Below are 27,606 nucleotides of genomic sequence, written 5' to 3' on the forward strand. Positions count from 1 at the left end.
GGCAGGAGGTGGGATGATGACACACTGAGAAATATTTACCCATTCCATTTATACCATTTTAATCCACAGTCTTCTTATTTATGTGATGTTTCTTAATCCATGGGTTTATGGAAACACATGTTAGCTTTGGGGAACTAGGTATAAAATACCTATACTCACAGTGAGGTCTAAAATAATCTCCAGAAGTTGGTTAATGGTTTTAGACATTCATGTGACAATCAGAGAGGAACCTTAAAATTGAGATGATCTTCATGATGCTTCTCGTAAAATTCCTGGTTTAGCAGTATTGCCAAACTTCCTCTCTTCTGAAGTCCTACAGCATCTTGTTTGTACCCCTTTCATGATGCCAACATCTGTGAAAAATTATTACATTCTCCATGTGTATTTGTGGAATGAGAGGATGCAGAGTTTCTTCCCTTTTTAAGGGTCCAGGTCTTCAGCTTGGATCTGTTTAGTGGGTGACTGGTCAGTGAAACCATGTGAGCCCTATCTTTGAGGATCCCCAGGAGAACACAACTTCCGGGAGCTATATTTCATGTAGTGGTGGGAAAAGAATTTTCTAGTCATATACATTATAAAATCACGTTTCTTTACAGCAGAACATCGTGAGCTTTTAATAAGCCAATGTGCCCTGCATGCATCTAGGATGGGCATGGGGAGGTTGTTTGGAGGGTTAGCCAGCATTTTCTGACAAAGCACTTTTCTGTATGGGATATCTTGCTGGTATTTCATAGAGCACTCTTTGGAAAACAGTGCCTCAGACTGGGGGAGCTGGTGATTAGGTGAAAATACTAAATTCCCACAAAGGAAAAAGGAACTAACGTGGATTCCATTTTCCACATTCAATATCAGGACTCACCGACATCTGCTCTCCGAATGCTGCTTCAGTGCCAGGTCAGGGCAGTTGGTTTTGGAATACTGAGAATGCTCTGGAGGTCAGCTTTCATACACGAGTTTGGCTGGGTGGCCTTTGGATTTATGAACCAGCCTGGGCTCTTTGCCTTGTATCTTGTTATCTATCTATCTACTACTTGTCCCAGGCCCAGTGGTTGGGTCCCCAACTATCTATGTGCTCCCTTCTTAGGCCCCATATGGCCACATTCTATGTCATTGTCCTTTCTCTTCCCCATCTCTGCATGAAGGAAAAACACAGCACTCATTCATTCATTCCACAAATTGAGTGTGGGGGTTCTGCCTTCATATCCTGCTTTTAGGCTTCTTCCTCCTACATTTCCATCATTTGTCAGAAGGCAGGAGGAGCTCGCTGAGAGCAGGAGTCTGATGTTATCTTGTTTTTGTAAAGGGAGTGTGTATCATAGTAACTTTTGTAAAACTGGTTTCCTTGGAAACTCTGACACAGAAAGCCTCGTCTTGAAAGGCCTTTGAGACACGCTTCATTCTAAAGCCACTTCAGAAATAAACTCTTGTATCTTTAAGTGTTCTTCCTGATCGGGGGTGCCATGCTTTCTTGTCTTCTTCTTCAAATCTGTACATCCCAGAGTTCATGGCTTCCTTCTGGGAAAGAAGATGATAAAGAAAACTCGCACTGATTTAGTACTAAAAGCTCCATAGACTTTGCTCTTTACAGCTGCTCTCAGATGCTAGCATCATTATCTCCTACCTTTAGTGTAGAGGAATTAAAATTGGATAGATGACTACCCCCGGGAAAGAGTCAGGATTCGAACCTTTTGACTTTCACCTCCAACTGTTTGTTCCATTAGAAGGACTCTTCCAGACCCCACCATCACCCACCCCAAGCACGATATTCTTGAAGACCTAACTTTCCCTCCAATCTGTGCGATGGGTGGAGGACTCTATTTTGGTATTTCTGGTGTGCAGTTTGAACCATTTTAAGTCCACCAGAGCCATTTCCCATGACATGTGGGTAACAAAGGTGTGGATCATTAACAATCACAGACAATTTCCACATCCCATTTTAAACTAGTGTCACCAGCTCTCCACAGTTATCCACCAAGAGTAACTCATTTGTGTCAGGCATCCCGGGAAGCCAAGGCCCTGAGTCCTCTGTCACCATCTTCTAGGTATTCATTTCCATATAGCTCTTTTGTCCTTTATTTGGATTCAATGTCTCTCTTCTGCCTGTTTCCTTAAACCATCCACAGGGCCCAATGGAACACTCATTCTCCTATTTGTAAAATCCCTTGTGTTCTCACTTTTTTCTCTGAGTCGCCACTTTTCCCTTTTGCTCCATCTAGAACTGGGCTGTCTTTGGAGAACATTGGTTCCACTGGATGTTTTATTCTCCCTTGCCCCACCAGGCCCACGGGTGTGTACATGAACTTCTTCCTTCTCATGGCTGCTTCAAGCCACTGTTCTTGCCTCCTCCTGAGAAGTCCCTAGGTTTGAAAGCTCCAGCCTCAATCTGTACTAGCCATGACTCCTTGTTAGTATCATCTTCAGTCATTCCTGGAATAAGTTTTAAGGGAATAGTTGAATATTCAGTTATTTTGCATTTCATAGCTTATAAAACCTTCATGATGTGTCTCAATCTTCATCAGAGCCCTGCAGGTGGGGACATCCCTACTTTACTGATTTAAAAACAAAGATACTATGAGAAAATGTATCAGATTACAGAAATAGTAAGTCAGGTAATGGAACTTCGAATTCAAGTCTTCTATGTGAAAAGCCAACATGCCTTATGAAAACCAGGGATCTTCCAATAAGTTGAATGCCTGATCTTTCTATTTATCTGTGTGGAAACCCAGAGTCCTTGAAATAAATACTTGCTCCCTTCTTTCTGCACTTCTGTTGTTCATCATGGATGAAAGCTGGGATAGAACGTGAGTGGGGAGAGGTATATGAACTAATTTAGAAAATATTGTCAAGGAAGAGATTTTTAAAAACCAAGGGTTCTATCTGCCTTAGTTGCCATGTCATTACTTGAGTTACTACATATTCAAAAGGCAAGTTATTTCTGATAACCTGACAAGCTATTTGTTAAACCCAAATCCAAGACAAACCCAAAATTTCTTCATTGTTTTTGTTTTTGTTTTACAAATATAACACAAGAATATTCCCCTGTGAGTGTTAGATCTACAAATTCTCTTACTGTTTTTTTTTAATTTGAATTTATTTTTTACCTTTTTATTTACTTGAAGACTTTTGTATCTGGTCTATTCCTCTTGTCACAATTTTTGGTGGTTTTGATGTACAAGTAGATGATCCTCCTATTATCTTGCTCTTTTTATTAATTTATTTTCTCATTTTCAATGCCCTTGTCCTCTCTTGGCCACTCACTCTCATGAACGTACCCTAGGCTTTGTCATTGCTAATCACTGTATATCACCCCTCCCTTCAAATCTCGTTAACAATATCCTACTTGTTGACTAATCAATACTTTCTTTCCTTTCAACAATTATTCAACCCCTTGGGAACTCCAAACAGTTGACCCTACCTTCTTTTCACTGGCCAGCATCCCCTCAGGTTCTCTGTTCCCTTCTTACTCATCTTGTTTCCATGGGCCACCATTATGATCACTCCTTTGAATACCCTTTCTACTCACTCTCTATTCTACTTGTTTGGCAACACGATGTCACCTGGAAAACCACCAACTCTGTCTACTCCCTGGCAGCTGAATGTGGCTAAGAAAATGTATAACCATGCTGACTATGTTATTTAAAAAATCATGACCATGAATCTCATACTAGACCCTTGGACTACCTGGCAAGTCTTAATCAATACCTTCCTTCCCTTTGAGAGACAACTGTGTTATATCCTCTCTTGTCTCTTTGGAATTTTCACAAATCTTACTACCTCCTCATTCTCTGCAGATAATCTTATTTCTTATTTCCCTTAGAAAATAGAGGCAATCAGAAGAGAACTTCCACATGGACTCATTGCCACATCTTTTACCTTTCCTGCATCTGTACTTGCATACCCTCCATTCATACTTTACACTTGCTGTTTCTCCCCACATCCTCAGTCCTGGCATAGTAGATATACTGTGTCTAAGACCAACATCTCTACAGTGCAATGGACTCTATATTCTCTCACCTTCTTAGGACTTTGCTTTCAATGATTCCCCCCTCCACTACACCATCAAGTTTTCTTTTTTCTTTTTTCTTATTCTTCTGCATTATTTGCATTAGCATACAACCATGTTTTAATAGCTTCTATCTTAAAAAAAAATCCTGTATGGACACAACATTCTCCTCCAGTGATTGCCCCATTTCTTGGACTTGCTTGGTGGGAAAATTTCTCAACATAATTTTTAGGTATGAGAACTTAGTTTTTTCTCTTCAATCTCTGCCAAACCCACACTCTGCCCCAACTAGGGTGGCATTGATTTTGTCAAGATCACCACTTCCACATTGGCCAAATCCAGCAGCCATTATATTTGATCCTTAGTAGCATTTGACACAGTTTCCAACTCCCTCTTTTTTAAAACTTTCTTTTACTTGGCTTTGAGATACTAACCTGTGTTCTTCAGTGGAGGTTTCTTCTGTGTTTGCTGTGCTGCCTCAGGGTTTAGTGTTTAGGCCTCTTCTATATCTGCATTTACCTTGTGGGTGAGCTACTTCAGTCCATGGTTTTAAATACCAGTGATGTATTGCTCACTGTAGTCTAGGCTTCTCCCTGTGAATTCCAGATTCATATATCTAATTGCCTATTTGATACAACCATTTGGATTTTTAACAGGCAGAACATGGCCAAAACCAAACTGATCTGGTCTTCACCCCTTAATCTGATCTTCCTGTAGTCTTTTCTACTCAGTTTCTGGCATCTCCATTCTTACAGATGCTTGGGCCAAATTCTTTATAGTCATCCTTGACCTGTCTCTTTTATATTACATATTCAACTCATCAGCTCTGAATTTATTTCTCCTTATCTCCAGCTCTTCCCTTTGACCAGGTTACCATTTCTTCTTGACTAAACCATTGTAGTAGCTCCCTGATGGGTCTCCCTGTTTCCACCTAACAAACTCTTAAAGGTTCTACACACAGCAGCCCAGAATGATCCTTTGGAGGTATATCTAAGATTATAACCTTCTTTTGCTCAAGACTGTCTTATGGCTGTCTGTGGTCTAGAGGGCCCTATATAGTCTTATCCCCAGATGTCTCATTCAGTTCCAGACACAAGGACTTCCTTGCTATTTCCTGCCCCCCTTTCTCCTCTTTTCCACCCCTGCACCCACCTGCTGCAAGTCTCTGTATCTGGTCTCTGCTGAGATATCTCTTTATTAGAGACTTTTCTGACCATGCTTTTTAAAATATCTATCCCTTTAACTCTGCTTTATTTTTCATTATAGTAAATAATGCCATCTGATTTATTAAATATGTGTTAGGTTGTTTTCTGATTCCCCTCTCTTAAGGTCCACAGAAGACTTGACCCTTTTTGTTCACTGTTGAATCCTGAGCACCTAAAACAGTGTATGGTATATAGTAAGTCCTCAATTAATATTTATAGAGTGAAGGCATACACATTCTATACTTAACCTCCACATTGGCCAAATCCAGCAGCCATTTCAGGACTCTTTTTTCTAGATAAAGATTCTTTACCATAAAGTATGCTGTAAAAATTATGAAATATTTTAGGTTTATAAGGTATAGTGTATAATATAGTGCGCATCCACATACCTACCACCCAGTTAAAGGAATAAACTGCTACTCTGTCAGGAAGGGCTAGTTTACGCTACTATAACAAACACATCTCAAACAAAGAACAAAGAAACAACAAACAAACAGTTTTATCTCTCACTCATGCTTTATGTCCATACATGGGTGGCAGAGGCCCAATCCAGGATCCAGGCTGCAGGCAAAGGGAAAGAAAGATGACAAATTGCACCCACAAGTGACACTTTTGCATGCATTTGCTTGACAAAAGCAAATTGAACATACTGGCCTAGCATAAAGCAGGTGGGAGGGGCAGGGAATGCTCTGAGGGGAGGGGACCTAAAATTAGTGACTTTCATAGTTACATACTTGGTTAAACCTCTTTGTGAACCACTTCTTGCTTCCATTTCTTTCCCTGTTTCTAGAGAACATCACTATACTTAATTTGGACATATTTCATTGTGGTGTTAATTTTCATTCCCCTGATTATTAGTGAGATTGAACATCTTTTTTTGTGTTTATTAACCATTTTGGTTTCCTCTTTTCTGAGTTACCTGTTTATATGATTTTTTAAATTTAAAAAATTATTACATTATTTGTTGCTTTTGTATTGATTTATTGGAGTTCTTTGTGTAGGTTAGATACTAGCCCTTTGTTGGTTATATGAATTATATTCTTTTTCTTGCTGGTTTATGTTGCACTTTGTTTATAGATTCTTTGAAATACAGAAGTTAAAAAGTTAAAAAAAATACTTTCTTTTATGGTTTGTACTTTTTGCTTCTTGCTTAAGAAATCCTTTCCTACCCTGAAGAATAAACATTTTCTTTTAAAAGTCTCGCTTTCCATATTTAGGGCCTTATTTTGCCTGGAGTTGAGAGTTGTAGATGGTATGAATTAAGACTTTAAGTTTTCTCCAGTGTGGATCATAAAGAGTTCCAGAATCCACTAACTGATAATGCTTTTTCTGTCCTATATCAAGTGTCCATACAGCAAATATTTCAGGACTCTTTTTTCTATTCTATTTTTTGTGTCTCATTCTGGGCCAATAAAACATTCTTAATGGTTTCATAATTAAGTGCTAATATCTGGTAGAATGAGAGTTATCTTTCCTCCCACCTCTGTTCTTCAAGATTACTTTGGCTATTTTTGGACCTTTGTTCTAAGAATTTTAGAACACGTTTGTCAAGTTCTATGAAAAACCTTGTTGGAATTTTTATTTGTTCAACAACAATTATGTATCAGCTACTTATGCCAGGCACTCTTCTAAATTCTTTGCAAATACTTGTTCAATTAAAATGAATACTTTTATTTGGAGAGAATTTATGCTGGTGAGTTTTCCCATTCATGAACATAGCAAAGATCTGGCCTTTGTTAATATCATTTTAAAAAAAAATAGTTTATTGTCAAATTGGTTTCCATACAACACCCAGTGCTCTTCCCCATAAGTGCCCTCCTCCATCACCTCTTTTCCCCCCTCCCTGTAAATATCTTTTTATACAGTTTTATACTTTTCTTTATAATGGTCTTGATGTTTCAGCTAGATTTAGTCCTTGGCACCTTGTAAGTTTTTAGTGCTGTTGTAGAAGAAATCATTTGAAAAACTATACTTCCTAATTGTACAATGCTTGTGCAAAAGGATCCAGTATACATTTTTATTGTTAACCTTAAATCCGGAAAGTTGCTTACGTTTCTTACTAGTTCTAATTATTTGTGTGTGAATTCTCTTGGATCTCCTAGGTGAAAATGATAGCCTGTGCTGGTAAGGAGTCCTAGTTGAACAGAAGTGGTGACAGTGAGTATCATTATCTCTTTCCTGACTTTAGAGTGACTCTTCATCTTTCACCACTGAGAAATTTTGCTCTAGGTGTCTGATAGGTTCTCTTTATCAGGTTACAGAAGTTTCCTTCTATTTGTAGTTTGCTAAGAGATTTTTGTTTTGTTTTGTTTTGAATTTTATTTTTTAAATGAATACAGACTTTTTTCTGGTGTAGAGTTGTAGGTATTTTAACACATGCTTAAGATTTGTGTAAGTCCCAATACAGTGAGAGTATCGAACGGTTCTATTACCTCCCAAACCCTCATGCGATCCTTTGAGTTAAATCGTCTCTCCACCCCTAACAGGGGCACCACGGGTCTCTTCTCTCATATACTTTAAGTCTCTTTGAGAATGCTATACACATGGAATCATACAGTCTATAGCCTCTTGAACCTGGCTTTTTTCACTCAGCATAATGTCTGTGAGACGCATCCAAGTGGCCTGGATCTGGAGCCTGCTGCTTTGGATGCAGGAGCAGTTCTGTTGCACAGTCGTTATAGTCTGTTTGTTCCTGTGCTCACTGAGGGGCATGTGGGTCGTTTCTGGTTTTTGATGATTATGAACAGAGTTGTCATAAACATTTGCATTCAGGTTTTTGTGTGATATAAATTTTTATTCCTTTAGGATAAATACCTATAGTGAGCATACATGTAACGTAAGAAGCTGCCAAAATGCTTTCCAGAGGAGTTGTCCCATTTTGCACTGTCACCAGCAATGTTTGAGAGGTTTAGTGTTATGTGCCCTCCCTAGCATTTGGTATTGCCACGTGTTTTAGTTTCATCATCCTACTTATCCGGACAGGTGTGTAGTGGTATCTCATAGCAGTTTTAATTTGCATTTGCCTAATGGTTAATGATGTTGACCACCTTTTTTTGTGTGCTTTGTAAGCTTGTTATATATCTTTTTTGGTGAAATGTCTAAATCTTTTGCCCAGTTTTTTATTGGGTTGTTCTTTTTATTATTATTGAGTTTTTAAAATTGGGGGATATTTACATACAATAAAACTTACCATTTCAATAATTTTTTTCTTCAAATTTTTATTTAAATTCTAGTTAATTAACATATAGTGTAATACTGGTTTCAGGAGTAGAATTCAGTGATTCATCACTTACATATAACACCCAGTGCTCATCATAACATGTGCCTCCTTAATACCCATCATCCATCTAGCCCATCCCCCCATCTCCACTCCAGCTACCCTCAGTTTGTTTTCTATAGTTAAGAGTATCTTATGGTTTGCCTTCCTCTCTCTCTCTTTTTTTCTTCCCCTAGATTCATCTGTTTTCTTTCTTAAATTCCACATGTGAGTGAAATCATATGGTATTTGTCTTTCTCTGACTGACTTATTTTGCTTAACATAATATACTCTAGCTCCATCCATGTGGTTGGCTCCATCCATGTTGTTGCAAATGGCAATATTTCACTCTTTTTGATGGCCGAGTAATATATGTCTCTCTCACATCATATATATATATATATATATATATATATATATATATATGTTCTTTCCATAGTTTGGCTATTTTTTATAATGTTGCTAAAAACATCAGGGTGCACCTACCCCTCTGAATCAGTATTTTTGTATCCTTTGGGTAAATACACAGTAGTGCAATTTCTGGGTGGTAGGGTGGTTCTATTTTTAATGTTTTGAGGAACCCCCATACTGTTTCCAGTGGCTGTACTGGTTTGCATTCCCACCAACAATATAAGAAGGTTCCCCTTTCTCCACAGATGTTGGCAATTTATGCATTAACAATAACTCCCCATTCCCTGCTTCCCCCTGGCTTGTTAACTCTAGACACTACATTGTACGGAAGATCTCTAGATCCTACTCATCTTGTGCAATTGAAATGTTATACCTACTGAACAACAGCTGCCCATTGCCTCCTCCCCCCAGTCCCTAGCAATTACCATTATATTCTTTTCTTTTATGAATTTGAGCATTTTAGATACTTCATCTAAGTGAAATTATATAGTATTTGTTCTTCTGCAACTGGCTTATTTCACTTAGCATACGTCCTTTAGGTTCATCCGTGTTGTCACACATGGCAGGATTTCCTTCTTGTTAAAGCCTGAATAATATTCCATTGTATGTATATAGTATTTCCTTTATCCACTTACCCATTGTTGGATGTATAGGTTGTTTTCATATTTTAGCTATTATTAACAATGCTACAATGAACATGAAAAGGCAGATATCTCTTTGAATACTGATTTCAGTTCTTTTGGATATATACCCAAAGTAGGATTGCTGGATCAAGTAGTAGATCATTTTTAGTTTTTTGAGGAAGCTTCATATTGTTTTTCATAGAGGCTGCAACATGTTACATTCCCACCAACAGCTACATACACCAATAGTGTACAGGGCTCCAATTCCTCCACATTCTCACCAGCACTTGCTATCGTATTTTTTCTTTGAGCGTAGCCATCCAAACAGGTATAAGGTGATATATTATATATTATTGTGGTTTTGATTTGCATTTAAGTCCTTTGCCCATTTTTGATAGAGTTACTTATTTTTTTGTGATTGATTTTTATGATTTTTTAATATATTTTTTATATTAACCCCATATCAGATAAACAGTTTGCAAATATTTCCTCCCATTTTGTAGGTTGACTTTTCATTCTGTTGATTGCTTCCTTTGCTATGAAGAAGCTTCTTAGTTTAATGTAGTACAACTGTCTGTTTTTGCTTTTGTTGCCTGTACTTTTGGTGTCATATCAAAACATCATTGCCAAGACCAATGTCAAGAAGTTCATCCCTATGATTTCTTCTAGGGCTTCCTGGTTTCAGGTCTTACCTATAAGACTTTAATCCCTTTTGTGTTGATTTTGTGTATGATATAAGATAAGGATCCAATTTCATTTTTTTTGCCTATGAATTTTTAGCTTTCCCAATACTGTTTATTAGATAGACTATCTTTTTTGCATTGCATGTAGTTGGAACTCATCAAAAATCAGTTAATTGTATATTCATGGATTTATTTCTGCATTTGTCACTGTGTTCTGTTTGTGTATAAGTTTGTCTTTATGCTACTACTCTTTATCTCTTTTTATGAAGTCTACTTTATTTGATTAATACACCACTCATTTATTTTGATTAGTTTTTTCATGGGATATCTTTTCTCATCATTTTAATTTTCACCTTTCTATAGCATTACATTTAAAATGAGTTTTTTGTAGACCTCATATAGTTGAATTCTTTTAAAAATCCATTTTAACGATCTCTGTTTTTTAATTGGAGTATTTAGACCTTTTGCATTTAATGTATTATTGATATGTTTGGATTTAAACCTATTTTATTTATTTGTTTTCTGTTTGTTTCTTCTGTTCTTGTTTTTATTTCCTGTTTTCTGCTTACTTTGGGTTATCTGAACATTTTTAGTTCTCTCATTTTGTTTTATCTACATTATTTTACTGACTCTCTCTATCTCCATTATTTCAAGAGTATTTGCCCTTACTTGTTGGAGAATTTTTATGCTATAAAATTTTTGTCAGAAAAAAAAGGGGAGCTCCTGCGTGGCTCAGTTGGTTAAGCATCCAACTTCAGCTCAGGTCATGATCTTGCACTTTGTGCATTCAAACCCTGCATCGGGCTCTGTGCTGACAGCTCAGAGCCTGGAGCCTGTTTCAGATTCTGTGTCTTCCCCTCTCTCTGCCCCTCCCATGCTCACACTCTGTCTCTGTCTCTGAATAATAAATAAAAATTAAAAAAAAAAATAAAATTTTTGTCAGATAATTCCAGCAATTTGTCATTGCGATATTGATATCTGTTAATTGTCTTTACTTACGTATGGTTCTTTATATCCAGATAAATTTTTGAATTTTATCCTACACATTTAGAATATTGTGTATTGAGACTCTGGGTATTATTTAAATCATATGGAGAATTTTGATATTTTTGTTTTGGCAGCTGGAGCCAAGTTGTGTTCAGACTAAAAGTTTTGACTTGCCTTCTGTGGGTTGTGATTAGAGCATCAGTTCTGTTTCAAAGTCTTGACAGTGTTATTCAGATATGTCCTATGTGTACCACTCAGTAGTCAGGGTTGGTGCTGCTGTCTACAATGGCACATGGAAGAAGAATGAGGCACAGACAAGTCAGCTGTAAGAGAAAGGGAGCAAAGGACGACACCTCAGAGTGACTGTTGCCCCGAACAACTCCGCATTCCCATATTTATTGGAGAAGCGATAATCAATCAATGAAAGACTTCAAGATTGTTCTAGTGTTCAGAGAGTGATCTCATGAGAAAAACAGAACTTGCTTAGGCATGTACGTTATGGTTGATCAGGCATAATCAATAAGTTTCATCTGATCAGGTGGTCTCTGAAGAAGCAGAGAAGTCAACACAAAAGAAGCAGGCGGCATTCCTCCCTGAGTGGGCCGGGCATTCCCAGTTGCTTGGCTCCTATGTCATAAATCAGCCGCTTTCTCTGAGAGACATTACAATGTGTATTTTCTTAGAGATATATTAATCATTTATTAATCATTATGTAGTTTTGTGTACTGTTTTTCTCCATGACTGCATTTTATGTGTCACATTGTTCTGAGGGGTCATCACAGGTTGGGTCCTGGGCTATCTTTTAGTTCAGCTTTTAAGGTCTGTGCTGTTCTGTTTGGAGTCAGGTTCACACATGTACTGCTCAGAAGTGAACCTAGAAGATTGTATACCTCTCACTGGTTTGTTTTCCTGAACTTTTTCTTCTCCACAATTCCCCTCATACTTCATGGTTTCCTAATGCTTCCCTTTTAGGTGTCTGGCTTGAAAGCTGGAACTTTATTTAAGTTTCTCTAGTGCGAACTTTCCATGATTGTACCTGAATCCCAGGCCAAGGGGCAGGAATATGGAGTGAGAACAATAATGCAGTGGAGGTTTACTCCACTCTCTTGGGACCACAGAGAAGAAGATGCTCCTCCTTTAGTCTTAAGGGCTTGTGGGTGTCTAGGGGCTGACATGCAAGAGAATACACAAAATAAGAAAAAAAAATGGACCTCCCCTACTCAAACTATTAGAAGACTCCTTTCCCACTCTTGTTCCAGACCTGGAAGTATTCCCCTGGAGCTCTTTTTCCATAGTGAGGTCTACTCTTTATTTATGCTGTTATCCACTTGGACTGCCTTGAGGCAAAGCAAGAGGTTAATAGAAGAAAAACCAGAAAACTTACTACTGGTTTGGTGGTACTTTGAATTCTTGTCTTTTCTTTTAACCTACCTGCTAACTCTTTACTCTCAGCATCCTCAAGTAGGTGCTCCAGGCATTCTATCCAGGTTTCGTAGCTGCATTCAGCGGGAGAGATAGCGTGGAGTGTGCTTATTCCATTTCATTTGGAAGGAGACCTCATCCATTTTGTTTTATTCCATTTGTTTTGTTTTACAAATAAGCCTTGAGTTTTTTCAAAGGCTTTTTCTATATCTATTGAGATATTTTTATTTTCTTATATAATCTCTAAGTATTCTAAATTACATGATGAGATTAATAGATTCTCTAGTATTATTCTTACCCTTGTATGATAAGCATGATTTGTTTAAGCTTTATGACAAAAGATCTGTTTTTTACTTTCAACTTGCTAACTGGTGTTGGGTCTGGTGTTTAATATACTATTATTTCACCTGTGTTTATGTTCATGTTAGTAACACCATGGAAGTATTCAATTTTTCTCATACTCTCTTTCTTCTTTAAGTAATTATTCCCACATATCAACTTTAAGATTTATTTAGCTCCTGTGAAGTGGTAAATTGGCCTCTTAAAAACTGGACTCTAAATATGGTGGAAGAGGCTAAACCAGATGATAGTTGTGCACAGAGATCTGATAGTGGTCCCTAGATCCCTTTTCCAGATGTTATGTGACCGCTTCTTGTAGCATCGGTTTGCAGGTAATTCAGTAGTCTGTTTTTTCCTGGGCCATGCAATGTTTAGAACCTGGGAGTCTGGAGTCCTGGATCTTCTTCCTGCATGGGTCCTAACCAGCTGTGTGCAGTGGCAGTGGCAGGGACTCATGCAGGAAAATGGGTGGACCGAATTCGTATAAGGAACCGTATTCAGTGATACTTAAAATGTCATCTTGTGAATGCTGTTGAGCCAGGATGGACTAGCAGAGTGATTTTGGGCAGTCACCCTGTATCCCTGTCAATGTCAAGGTGAGTGGTCTTTGTGGCTCTAGAGGTCCTTAAGGCCATCATGGCTTTGAGTCTAACTTGGGCTCCATTGGCTGGATAGGAACTTGAGTGGGCCTTGGGGTGGGGAGCAGACAGGAAGGGCGGTTAATGAGGCAGCCCAACAGGAACAGCCACCTCAGAAGGGTGAAACATTTTAATTGGCATCTTCCACAGAACAGTAAATTGAGTGCTCGGATTTCCTCCCTGTATTCTTTGTCCCTTGGCTCCTGTCACCCTGGCTGGAGCCCAGGCAGAACTGAACTGCTGCCTGGGGGCCATCACCATGGTGTTCAGGGGCTCCCGGGGAGGCCTGTGCAGAATCACAGTTCTCCCTTCAAGGTGGATGCCAACTGCCAGGAGGGCCACCAGAGACGGCCTAGAAGCTTCCACTTAGCAACAGTTTCCCTCCCAGGACCTGACAGGCCTGCAGAGGAATGCATGTCTTGCCTGTTCTGGAGAAACTTCTGAGCTATGGCCCTTCTAGCTCCTCCTTCCTTCCAACCCTTTTTGAAGCTTGGACTTCAGAAAGTTGTTCGGTGAGGGACACTTCCTTGAGACCCTTCACTCCCTGCCTCCACCTACAACTGATTTTGATGCAAAAAAGAGTTGAGACTACTAGCTTAAGATAATAGAGCATCTCAGAGCCAGACCTACCTTCAGCGGCACAGGACGCAAGTCCCAGCTATGCCACACCCAGCTGTCTAATCTTGGGCAGCTCACTTCCCCTCTCTGGGCCTTGTATTCTTCTAATTCAGAGGGAAGGTTTTGAGGTAGATTATCGATTGCCAACATCTTTTCTCTCTGGAATGATCTAGAGGCCTGTGGCTTCATCTTAGCCAGATGAACTGTGCAAAACATGATATGGAAATGCATAAAGCTCTCCTAAGAAAAGTATAGAGGTCTGGTGGAAAGAGCAAGGCCTTTGGAGTCAGACCTCATGTTTTTTGGAACAAACCGCTAGTACCAGTCAGTTGGTGGCTATTCAGTAGAACTATATGTGCCTTTGTACAAATGAAAAAACGATACCCCTTCTGAAGTCACTTTTTTCTGCTCCCTAGAATTATGCAGTGCACAACCTGCCCAGCTATATACAACCGCCATCTGTATCCTTGGGTAATTTCTTCAACCTGTTTGGCTTCTGTTTACTTATCTGGAAAAAGATACTGATGCCTATCTCATAGGGTAACAGTGAGGATAGAGATGTGTGTGAAACACCCAGAGCTTGTACAGAATAGTTTCCCTGGAAGTATAAATTTCCCTTTTATTTTTCCAGGAATAATCTTCCTGATATGTGGTAATCAGGGCCTAAGGCACTTCCCCCTTCCAGAAGAGCAGCATAGTGGTGACCTAGTGTTTCCAAGGTGGGTTTTGAGCTTGGAGTCACATTCTGTCAGTTTGCTTCAGATTCTGCTGCTGTCTTGGGAATTCATTCCGAGAGGCCTTGGGATGCTGCCTCTGTTTGCCCTGCAGGAGGTAAGGGGGAGCCCCCTGTGGCAGGGTGATCCCCTGGGGCACAGAGTAGCGTCACAGTTGCGGTTGCAAGGTAGTGGGGAGGCTCAAGAGAGCCAAGGCCAGAAAGGAAGAGTGGCACAGAATGTGAGGAATTTTTCCTGGCCGAAGGTGGTCCCGGAGAGAGAGGGACCAGGCTGTTGGTGCCTAGGCCTGTTCTACCTGGCAGGCAGAGCAGAAGAACTGGGTCACCCACTGAGTCAGGGGAGCTGAGATGGAGGCTGCTGTGACTGCTGGCCAAGGAGTCACGGAGCTCCTCTAACAGCTCTGGTGTGAATTCTTCCTGCACTTGAACACTTGAATTTTGGGATTACCGCTTTTGTTCCCCCCAAATTCCTATGCAGAGGCCCTACTGCGATTGTATTTGGAGGTGAGAGGTCATTAGATCATGAGAGTGTAGCCCCTGTGATTGGATTAGTGTCCTTATAAGAAGTGGGAGAGAGCAGCTTAGCTAGGCAGGCTTTGGGCCACAGTCTCTTATGAGATCACATTCAAGATGTCAGCCAGGCCTATAGTTATCTGAAGCCTTGACTGAGGCTGGGGGACCAGCTTCAGTGTGGCTTACGTGACTGACTGGCCAGTTGGTGTTGGCTTTTGTCAGGAGGCCTCAGTTCTTCACCGCGTGAGACTCTCCACAGGGCCGCTTGAGAATCCTCACAGCTTGACTGCCTTGTTCTGCCAGAGCAAGGCGGGGGAGGGAGAGCAAGGTGTGAGTAGCAATGTTTTATGACCAGCACTTGAAAGTCACACACCACCCATCTCCAGGGATCTGTTCATCGTGTAGTCAGTCCTGACTTACTGTGGGAAGGGAACACACCAGGGTGTGAGGAGGCAAGGCTCATGGGAGCCATCTTGGAGGTGGATACCATGAATTAAGCGTTCTGGCGCTGGCAGTCTTCATTTACTTATGGTGCCTTTCTGTGCCCCTGCCACATGCCAGCCGTGTGTTAGGTGCTGGGAATGTGTGTGTGAACAAGACAGACAGGGTCACTGCCTGATGGGGCCCACGGTCTAGCAGAAGAGATAGACATTAACCCCCAAATCATTATTGCATTACAGTTTTCATAAATGCTAGGAAAGAGAGGAAGGAAAGGATGGGGGTTCATTGAGGACTTGTGATGAGGGACCTCAGGTAGTCTGGGCTGGGGATGGAAAGTGGGTTTCCCTGAGAACGGTCTCTCTGCTGTGTCTCTGGGACACGTGGCACTGAGGTCCACCCTGGTGCTTCTTCAATGGGGCCATTGTTATTTTGATCAGTTTCTTTTTCCACTCTTAACTCCTCACCAAATAGTGACCTCCTCAGGAGCAAAGATCTCGCCTTGATGCTGCTCAGTGTCCCCAGTGCCTGGCCCAGAGCTGAGCGCACATGAGGGGCCCAGAGCATGTGAGCTGAGTGACTGCATGATGTGCCTGCAGAGACCTCTTCTCCTCAGAGGCTGTGTTTGGGGAGTGGGGGAAGGCAAAGGTGGATGGAAGCCTTAGGATCCAGTGGAGGATGAATGGAGTGAATTTGCCACAGTCCTGTGTAAGCACTACTTCTTGACACCCTCTGCCCCCATGTGGCTGTTTTCTGTAGCAGCATGAAGAAAGCCCCCAGAGCTGACTTCTGACAGGGTCCTAACTGTTGTAATGCATTGGATTTCCTTGGCTTCAGCTCATCCACCAGGAGAAACTAGCAGTTTTGGCAGCAGTGACAATGACAGTCATTATCACGTAGCTCCTGCTTATTGTGTGCTTATTATGTACTGGGCTCGGCAATGTGCATTCTCACCATCATGGTCCACCTCAGGGCCTTTGCATTTGCTGCCCCCTCCCCGCCCCCCACTTCTGCAGCTTGCTGTGCTTTTCTCTGGACATCCCCACTTCCGCGGTGCCTGTTCAGACTTCCTCATCAGAAGTCCTAGCTGACCATCCCATCTCAAGTTGCACCCCAGGCCCCTTTTGTCTTCTCATTTGGCCATGCTTCTAATTTTAATCTTTATTGTAGTGATTATATCTACTCTTACATTGTTTTAAATACGAACTCTGGTGTCCTACTCTGCTTAAGTTTCTCTAACAAAAATACCAGCTGTTTAAACAGCAAACATTTATTTCTCACAGTCCTGGAGGCTGGGAAGTCCAAGATCAAGGCACCACCAGGTCCAGTTTTGGGTGAGGGCCCAGTTCCTGGCTGGTGGAATGTTGCCTTATTGTATCCTCATGTGGTCGAGAAAGAGTGGGGGCTGTATCTTCCTCCTGTAAGTGCTCTAATCCTATCATGGGGGCCCCACTCCCCTGACCCAGTCACCTCCCACAAGTCCCACCTCCAAGTACCACCACATTAGGGCTTCCATGTATGAATTTTGGGGGAAACACAAGCATTCAGTTCGTGGCACCAAGAGATGAATAAAAGGATCACCATGTTTGTCCTGAAGAGTGAAACATTAAAATTCTCTGTATTCGTTGAGATATAAAATTTCACAGGGTGAATAGAAATCCTGTCGATACTCTCATTTCCTTCTCATTTACAGAGTGCTTCTGAAGTAGCTCAGTTAGCCCTTCCTTAGAACACTGTGAGGAAGACAGGACCTGCCTTTAATGCTGTTTTCTAGGAGCAGCTCAGACCCTGAGAGGCTGAATGAGGGAGTCAGGGCCAGGCAGAGAGAGGCTGGTATTCATAGCAAGCCCTGGAATCCTAAATCTGGAGCTCTGTTGCTGTACTTGTGTGTGTGCGTGTGTGTGTGTACATTTTAAGTTTATTTATTTATTTTTGAAAGAGAGAAAGAGAGAGGGAGACAAAGAGTTCCAAGTAGACTCCGTGCTATTAGTGCAGAGCCCAGTGTAGGGCTTGAACCCACAAACCATGAAATTATGACCTGAGCTGAAATCAAGGGTCAGATGCTTAAGTGACTGAGCCACCCAGGTACCCCTGTGCTGTGTTATAAGTGACAAACTTCAGTGGACGTCATGGTCTGCAATCACGTGAAAATAACTCTCATTATCCAGCTTTGTTAACACCCTGCCCAAAATGAGTAGAAACAACGCTTCCCATTGGCTATTTGTCTTCTTTTTGCCTTTCTTTCGAGTTCCCTGTAGTAGGGCTGCGCAGATGTGACCCGAGGGAATGGTGGAGACACAAAGGCAGCGTAGTTTCTCAAATCTCACCATGAGCCTAAAGTTAATGTCTTCAGAGGGGCCTACTCTGCTCCCCAATCTAAAATATACAGCCTACCGCCTTCCTCTCTCTGAGAACACCCTGGACTTTTTCTGCCATAGCCCTCATTTCAATCCTTAGCTGGTAGACCCTAAGCTCATTAGCAGAAAAACCTTCAGAGAGACAAAAAGAAAACTGCCATCATCCTGCAGGCAGTCAGGGGATGTGAGGTTGTGTGTGCCCTTGTGGGAGAGAGAGAGGCTTGTGCAGAAGCTGTAAAGGGAAACACAGAGGAACACGTGTCAGGCGTCTCCTTAACACGACTGGGCTGCCCTATGTCCTCTTTGTGGGGATGCAGTGGGAGTGTGGCTCATCCAGCCAGATGGCTGGGGCATGATGAGCAATTACCCTCTCTGAAAATGGATAATCATCACATTGCCCCTACTGCTTCCTTTCTTGCTGGTTCTCCAGTAGGCTGTGGTATATTTTACTAGTTTTTAAAATTAAAAAAATGTTTATTTATATTTGAGAGAGAGAAAGAGAGTGCAAGTGTGGGAGGGCAGAGAGAGACAGGGAGAAAAATCCAAAGCAGGCTCCGGGCTCTGAGTGGTCAGCACAGAGTCCTCTTTGGGGCTCGAACTCATGGAATGTGAGATCATGACCTGAGCCAAAGTCAGATGCTTAACCGACTGAACCACCCAGGTGCCCCTAGTATTTTTCTTAACTAATGAAGCTGGCCACCACTGGCCAGCTCTCTGGGAGTGTTCTTTATCTCCAGCTTGTCCTCTCCTACCTCTTCCCAGAGACCACGGCTGGGTCCTCTTTGTCCCCTTTTCTAAGTCAGCTTTCCTAATGTAAGGCCAAAAGTCTTGAATGCATTGTTTTTGTCCATCTTTCAGTTGTCTCCTTATTAGTAGTAAAATGAAAGAACCAGGGCAACACTCTGACCTCTTGTGATCCCAGAGTTTTCTGGAGGCAGAATCTAGAGATGCCATTCATGAATTTGTGCAGTAGATGGTTACTGAGATTCATGTGTCATGTATACATGTAGCAGTTAAGACAAAAAGGGGAGTAAGAGAGTGTCCCTACTCTCATGGATCACACATATTGATGGAAAAGTAGACCCTAAAGAAAGAACACTAACCATCATCTGCCTTTTATGGAGAATCTCATCATGGCTGCGTGCTAAGATGGTGCTGAGTATTTGCCACATTTCATTTCCCCCTTGACAATCTTGAGAGGTTAATGTTGTGACTTAAATATGCACATGAGGTAAATGGCTTTGGAGAGGTTTGGTAACATAGCAGAAGAGCCAGGATTCCAGATAAGGTCTGAGTCGAAAGTCTGCAGTCTTCCTACCTGCCATGACAGAAAACTGGTGTCAAGGGGACAAGAGCAGGATCACAGAGGGACTTGCTCTTCAGGGGCGGGTACATTTGGCCCCTGATGTGTGAGTGGGCATTTGTTGGTTGGGAAAAGTGGAGAAGGACATGAAAGTCAAAGGGAGGGCATGAATAAAGATTTGGTTAGGAGAGTCTCCAGAGTGGGACCCACAGGTAGAGAGTTCAGGATGGTTGGTGTGCAGGGGTGTGGGGGGATGGGTGGGAGTCCAAGGCCAGAAGGGTGACTGGGGCCACATTGTGCAGGGGCTTGGCATCTGGGCATAGACTCTGTCCTGTGGAGGAGGCCAAGGGGAGACTACAGATAATACTGCAAGACAGGACAAGGTGGAAGATTGAAAACTCAGATGTCTTCAGAGGTCAGGCAGTAACATATACCAGTTATAGGCTGGTTCACACTTGAGGGGGCTGTGTGCCAGCCACTAGTCTGAGTTCTAGAGGTACAAAGAATAAGGCTGCTGGAAGCTGCCTTCAGGGAGCTTATACCCTCTTGTGTCTGTGTTTGTGATGGAGAAGCGTGTTAACTCCAGATACTGACAGGTGCCTGAGAGATGATGATGGTCAAGAAAGACTTTGGGGCTGTGCCATTTGGGTTGAGACCTGAAAGATGAGGGGGCTGCTATACAAGGGATGGATGAGAACTGTAAGGGGCAGGGTATGTGGTGGGTCCGGGCAAGGTGCTGGAACTAGACTGCCCAGTGAGGAATCTGGCTCTGCCATTTGCCAGCTGTGTGGCCTCGGGAAGGTCACCTAATGTCTCTGTGCCTCAGGTACCTCATCTATTAAGTGGGGATAACAATAGCACTACCCCTTAGGGCCATCAAGAGGACTGCATGAGTTATCACATGCAGTGTTTAGACTGTCACCTGGACATGGAAGGGCCTGGAAGGGGAGCCACTGCTGTTGGGACCCTTGTTACCAGTCACACGGCGTTCCAAGCAGGGGAAGCAAGCAACATGGGAATGTCCTTTGGGAGGGAGAACGGAGGCTGGTGTAGCTAGAGCTTAGTCAACTGGCAGATGAGAAGAGGAGAGGAGGTCAGATCAGGGAGGGATGTGTCGGCAGCGATTTGGACTCAGTGAGAAGCGTTAGAGGGTTTTAAGTGGGAAAGCCATGCAGTCTGATGGGCTGGTGGTGTGTGGAGAAGGGGCATGAGTGGAGCGGGAGACCCTGGGATGATGTTGGGGTCATCTAAGCCAAGGGCCCGAGGTGCTGGGGCCAGAGTTTTAGGTGAGAGGAGCTAGAGGGAGTGGTAGGAGTTAGGGCATATTTTAGCGGTGAGGCCTGTAGGGTTACTGATGGGAGGAATGGAAATAAGGGTAACATCATAGTTTTGTCCTGATCAACTGTGGTGGGGAAAGGAGGGTTAGGGAGGGTGGCGGCATTTCCTGAGATGGGCAAGCCAGGGGGAGAGCAGATTTCTGGCAGAAACACAGTTCTGCTTCGGCACGTGCGGCTTGGAGTCCTAATGCACGTGTCTCAGCTAGGCAGCTGGGACCAAGGCTGTCTGGTGTGAGCAGCAGGGATTCGTGCAACTGTGGCAAACTGTTCCCAAGGGAATTTGGATTATTTACACACTGTGCTTACCCGGCTCAATACACCTGCCTCCAATTTGTGACCTCCCCCACCCCAAATGGTTCCCAAACTTCCATCCAGCTGAGAAGATAAATCGCCAAGCTAAGAGCAAGCCTTTAGCTGGTTGGTAGCAGGGATCTTTGGCTCCTGCAGGAGAGAGGTCCTAGCGGCATGTGGGTCTCTATCCCAGGGCTTCTGTGGCTTCACTGGCTGCCTCCACTCCTCCTCCAGCCCTTCACTCAGCAGCCACGTATGCAGGTCCTGTGCGAGGCCGGAGGGAAATCCCATAGGAGAGGTGGGCTCTGCGGTGGGGGGCTCAGCCCAGGGGGCACTGGAGTTCCTTGCCCAAGGGTTCAGTGATTTCTGGGCCTAGTTTTATTTGTTTGACATGTTTGATCTGCTCAGCCTGCAGCTGGTCAGTAAGGATGTGATGATCTGTGTTGCTGGACAGCATAGCGCCGGCGGCATACACCTGACCCATGCTTGGGGGAGCCCAGTGTGCATACTAGCTGTCATGAGCTCAAGGTCCTGCAAGGAGTGTGCATGAAGACGGAGCATCTCTAGTTCTTCCTGGCTGGGGAGGTTCACTTCTTACCTTGGATCTGAGGAGCTCCCTGCTCACTTTGGGCTTTGTACCCTGCTGGTGGCATGCTCTGGGTGGAGAGTGATTTTCTAGTTTGGCTCTGTTCTTTTTCATGCCCATTGAGGCGGATGAGTTTCCCTCTCCATCTCTGCTTGGACCCTCCTTCTCCCATGCACACACTCTCAGTATCTGTCCCTAAGTACGTTTCAAGGTCCCACTGTGAACAGTTCTTTCTCACAAAATTGCTAGGAAAAAAACCCAAGGGAATTGGATGTTAAATTCCATTGTGTGAATTTTCAAAACCACACTGGGACTTTCCAGAGGGCTCTTAGAAAGTGTGCTTAGCTATTTCTTTTTAAATTGGGTTATGTCCTTTAATGCTTCTCTATTCAGAGTGAGGTTTGTGGACCAGCACCAACAGCGTCACCTGGGAATTTGTCTGACATGCAGGGTCTCAGGCCCCATTCCTGCATTTTAACAAGATTCTCAGGTGGTTTTTATGCACAGAAAAGTCCCAGGCCCGATGCTTCAGACAGCGGCCTTCTGGAAAACACTCAGTCTGTGTGGATGGCTCCTGATTATAGTACAGACAATGGTTCCCAGGTGCCCTTTGTCTCCTGAGAAGGTGGGGATTTGCTTAGCCTGAAGATTGTCATGGAGGTGAATGTTGTTAAGCAGTGTGTTGCTGAGGCTTATTTAAAATAACATATGTAGGGGCGCCCAGGTGGCTCAGTCTGTTGTGTGTCTGACTTTAGCTCCTGAGTTTGAGCCCTATGTCAGGCTCTGTGATGACAGCTCAGAGCCTGGAGCCTTCTTCAGATTCCAAGTCTCCCTCTCTCTCTGCCCCTCTCCCACTCATAGTCTTGCTCAAAAATAAACATTAAAAATGTTTTCAAACATTTTTTAAATGTTTATTTATTTTTGAGAGACAGAGAGAGACAGATCATGAGTGGGGTAGGAGCAGAGAGAGAGGGAGACACAGAATCTGAAGCAGGATCCAGGCTCTGAGCTGTCAGCACAGAGCCTGATGTGGGGCTCAAACCCATGGACTGCAAGATCATGACCTGAAGTGAGGTCAGATGCTTAACCAACTGAGCCACCCAGGAGCCCCTAAATTAAAAAAAATAACACATGTATTCTCTTCTTTTGGCAGTGAGTTAAATGATATGACTTCTGTGGGTGAAGATCTCTGGTTATTTTTGTCAAAGGAGGAGGGAAGTGGGAGTGTCTGGGGCCGAGGGGGCTCAGGGTGTGACAGTTGTCACCAAATGCTGAATGAGCCCTCAGATTTCATCATCATGAAGAAGAGCCGTCTAAGGTTATAGAACAGGTTAAAGGTGAAGGGGACCATCTCCAGAGGGGCAGGTCAGGTATGAGCTTGCCATTTGCTTTCCTGGGGTGTTGTAGGGGATCCAAGCAGGGCATATTGGGTTGGATCAGACATCTTTTTAAAAAAATGTATTATTTTTGAATTTTTAAGTGTTTATTTAATTTTTGAGAAAGAACATGAACAGGGGAGGGGAAGAGAGAGAGAGGGACAGAGGATCTGAAGCAGGCTCTGCACTGACTGCAGAGAGCCTGATGCGGGGCTCAAACTCAGGATGAGATCATGACCTGAGCCGAAGTCACATGCTTAACTGACTGAGCCACCCAGGTGCCCCAAGTATCTCAACATGCGTTCCAGCCTTGTGAACTGCAGAGCAAAGAGAAGGGCTCACGGAACTGAGTTTCAAGTCCCGCTTTCCCATTACTAGCCCTAACTGGGGCAAGTTACATAACTTTTCTAAAGCCTCAGTTCCCTCATCCAAAGATAGTACTCAGCTTGTGGGATAGTGTGAAAATTAAATGAAAATTATGGATGTTCCTATCAGGGCCTGGCACAACATTGGGGCTTAATGCATTTTCGTGTCCCTCCTCTTCTTCTGTACCCTTCTCTTTGCCCTGTCTGGGGTGGACTGTAATTAGATAACAGTTTGAGCAGCCAGCTTGATATTGGATTTTAATCTCATAAAGTTTTGATTCTTCTGTGAACAAGGACTTTCATTTAACATTCAACAGAGTTAGGATCATATCACATGTTACTATTCTGTTTCCCCAACTCGGCCTCAGGCTCTGGGAGGTCAGGGGCTGGTACCCTGTCCAGGTGATTTCCACAGGAATACCACACACCGTGATGCATCCTTATTGCAACAGCTTCAGGAATCTGCATCAGAAAGCTCACTGCCTGACCTCTGGGCCTCAGCTGGACTCCTGGCTACCCAAGGGCCAGTAATGTCCATCCTTGCACCCAGCACAACAATGCGGAAGAGGGCCCTCAGGGGGGATTCAGTAGAGGTGAATCAATTGTTTGACATAAGTCACAGGGAGCCATGGAAAGTCAGTTTGAAACCTGACAACTTGGAAAGGAAGCAAGGAAGTGATTGAAATAAGTAAATTTCACTTTTTATTAATATCCCACTTTGCTCCATAAAGGATTGGTGCATATAGCAAAACAGAAAACAATATATAATTTGTGGAATGAGGGAGGATATAGGTAAATAAACAAATGTATAAAATCAGGACCAGAGAAGAAAGAAATACACTTTATGAGTCTTCCCATGTGACCCAAATTCCTCCAAATTAAAAAAAGTAGTAATAAAGGAAATATATTTTCCAAGCAGTCTTAGCAGGTTGGCAAAGGCTTCTTTGATTTTCCCTCTGTGTTTCATTGCATCCTGGGCTGAGTGAGCAGGTGAGCCATTCTGCCCTCTGGCAGGCAAGCCTTGCCCTCTGGAAGGATTTGCCCATTACCCTTGGAGAGAAGTGTCTGGAAGATATGCTATCCCTGCCACTCTCAAATTATCAGCCCTGATGAGTCATCACTACAAATTGGTTGTATTTTCTTTTGTGCAAGAGCTGGATACAAAGTCGATCTGACAGCAAAATGGGCCCAGAAGGTATAATGAGGCAATGCCGAGTGTCTCTGAATACAGAAAGGGAGACAGGAACGGGCAGAAGTGTGGTGGGCTGAGATGCAGTGATGTCTTTTATGTCGTTGGGGCACAAGTTCCGGTTGGATTGCAGAGCTCTGTTCTGCTTAAGGAGCCGGAGAGCAGGGTGCCTTCCTCTGTGAGCTTCTAACTTGAGGCTAAGTGGACGGGAGACGAGGGGCTCTCCCGCCGGGTCTGGGTTTCTTGGTAGTAGAGCTCAGGAAATAGTATTCCCATCCGGGGGGTGTGATGGATAGCACAGGCGTTAAAAGTTCAGGCTCTGGAATGAGGTAGGACTGGATTCAATTTCCAGACCTGCTGCTCACTAGTCGTTTCATCTCAGGCAATTTACTTAAGTATTCAAACACTCAGTTGCCACATCTGGAAAATGGGAAAATGGTAGCAATATCCTTTAGAGAGTTGCTGTGAAGTAAAGTTAGGTAATGAGTGAAAAGCTCTTAGTCTGGTCTTTGGTTATTATATAGCTAGCATTCCTCATTTTAAGCAACACTAATTATGTATTTTACATAAGTATTTAACTCTGTTGTCTTTGTGAATTAAACATTTTGTGGCCCAATTCTTTTAGGTATCATCTAATCTAGCAGGGATTTTCCCATTTCCCCGTGCCCCACACCCCTAGCCTCCTCTGCCACCCCTCCTCCCCCAGCCTTCTCTGCCCCACTGGCAACAGACTTTGAGGTACGTCAGACGCCAGTAGCCTTCTCAACACAGCACCTGAGTCAGCCATCCTCAGACTTATACATTTTTGGGCTTAAAATGAATCCTGGAGTTGTCAGGCATTGATATTAATCAAACCCAGTGGGGAAAAAAGAAGCCAGACCCTTTACTTCACTCATGACACATCACTGTGTGAGAGTTGAAGAGACTGACTTCAATTCTTTTTCTGAGAATGCTGGGCTAGGAGCTGGAGAAACGGATGATGTTTTGGACTCTACTGCTTGGCTTTGATCTGACCTTGGACAAGTTGCTTGATCTCTTGGAATATCAGTTTCCTCACCTGTTAAAGAGAATACATCTTGCCTCTTCAGGCTGTTTTTATGAGTTGTAGTGCTTCTCATGCTAACATGAATTCGATGGTTTCTATTCCCTTGTTACTATTTTCTACCTAGAGAGGGTTTAAGAGAGTTTAGGGAGTTGGCTGGTAGCTGAGGCTCTTGTAGGAACATGGCGGTGAATCTCTTTCCTTTGTACCTAGCCTCTCCCTCTTCTGAAGGCCATTGCCGTGAGTAAGCCTGGCCCCTGCACCTGCCTCACCTAAGGACCCCTCTCTACTGACGGTCTCCTGGGCTCTGTCAGGTATGAGGTCCCAGGCAGGTGACCTCTTCTACGCTCTGTAGACCAGTGTGTGGCTCTCACCAGGATGAGAGGCATGAGGGAGAAGGGCAGGCCTTGATAAGACTTTTTTCTAAGTGTAGCCTCCTCTGGAACATGGCTCCTATCTGCCTACTCTTATTGGAAGGCAAAAAAGGAAATGGGAAAGATGGAATGAACATGGGCTTTGGAGCCAGGTACACCGGGATTTGGATTGGAGTTCTGCCACACACTGCATGGTCTTAGAAAAGTTACCTGACAGTTCTGAATTCCAGTGGCCTGAATATTTTTCAAATGGGAATGTCAGTCTTACTCAGTGGCAGGGGGTGTGCTTGGTTGTCCACAGCTTTACCTGGTATCTACAGTTTAGTCTGTGCTTGATAAATCTTTCTGAAGGGTTGAATTGGTACTTATAGTTTGACTGTGTGCAAATGTCCTTGTGCCTTCCCCCTCCACTTGTCCTTCCGATTCCTGGCCCCCATTGCACTCCGCATAGTAGGTTGGTAGAAGGTCGGCCATTGATTCATAAGGTAAATATTGTGTGCCAGGCATTTAGGCACTGGGAATATAGTAGTTCTTTCACTGGCAGAGAATCATGCTCTGAGTTTGGATCATGTCACCATGATCATGTGATCATGATCATGACCTTCTTCCCTGGTGCTTGTTCAGAGAATCCTTTGTAGTGGAAGGAGAAAGACAATAAGCCCAGTGAATAAAGTACAGAGCATATGAAAAGGTGACAGTGCTGAGGGGAGGAACATAGCAGAGAAGGAGAATGGGGGCAGAAGAAGAAGGGGAGTCAGAAGGTGTGGCCTTGGTAATGTAGTCATGGAAGATCTTACTTAGAAGGTGATACTGATGATCTTGGACCAAGTTTCTTTCTCCTCAGCATTCCACTCAGTTTTCTTTGCTGTTGTTTGGGTCTTTGCAAGTTGAAGGCAGTGTGAGGTGAGATCAAACATCTGTGAGCAGTTCTGAGCTTCACCTTTTACAGTAACTTAGGAAAGTGCCTGGAACCTCATTCCAAGCCTCTCTTCTCTGGGAGCCCCTTGTGCTTGGCTTTCCAGCCTTTAGGCTTCCCAAAGGAATTTATCTTGAGAGGGTCCCTGGGCCAGCCTCAGAGATTGTGGCAAATCAGTAGATAGCCAATGCATCGGGCAGATTTCCTTCCAGGAAGCCAGGCTCTGTTCCTGGCTTGCTTGCTCACTGTGTTTTCACTCTGGCACCCAGCACCCCAGCTGCGTTTATATACCCCCAGGTGCCAGAGCTTTCAAAACAAGGGTAGTAGTATTTTTGGTGCTGGTTTTGGTTACAAAGCAGTGTGCACCTGCCCAGGCCATCACCACAACTGCTTGGACCACCCTCCCTTCCTGTTCTCATGGCCTGGATTGTTTGCAGCTTAGCTGGGACATCGGCACCACCTTCACTGCCTGGGCTTGCGGTACTCATTGTTCTGAGTTAACTTCCGGTCTCACTTACCTCCCTCTCTCTGGTCTCCATGGCAAGCCCTTCCTTTAAGATTTGCTTCTGGCCATTTTGGGGGTATGTGAAGGGGTATATAC

The 27,606-nt window shown here is 43.2% G+C and overlaps 1 protein-coding gene across 3 annotated transcripts in view; it reads left to right on the plus strand.

The window, feature by feature from the left end:
- PDE1C (phosphodiesterase 1C) overlaps positions 1 to 27,606 on the plus strand; it is a 509,313-nt gene that overhangs the window by 70,902 nt on the left and 410,805 nt on the right. The gene's annotated exons all lie outside the window — the stretch shown is intronic.

The sequence above is a fragment of the Suricata suricatta genome, chromosome 2 (assembly GCF_006229205.1).
Source record: "Suricata suricatta isolate VVHF042 chromosome 2, meerkat_22Aug2017_6uvM2_HiC, whole genome shotgun sequence".
Lineage (NCBI taxonomy): Eukaryota > Metazoa > Chordata > Mammalia > Carnivora > Herpestidae > Suricata > Suricata suricatta.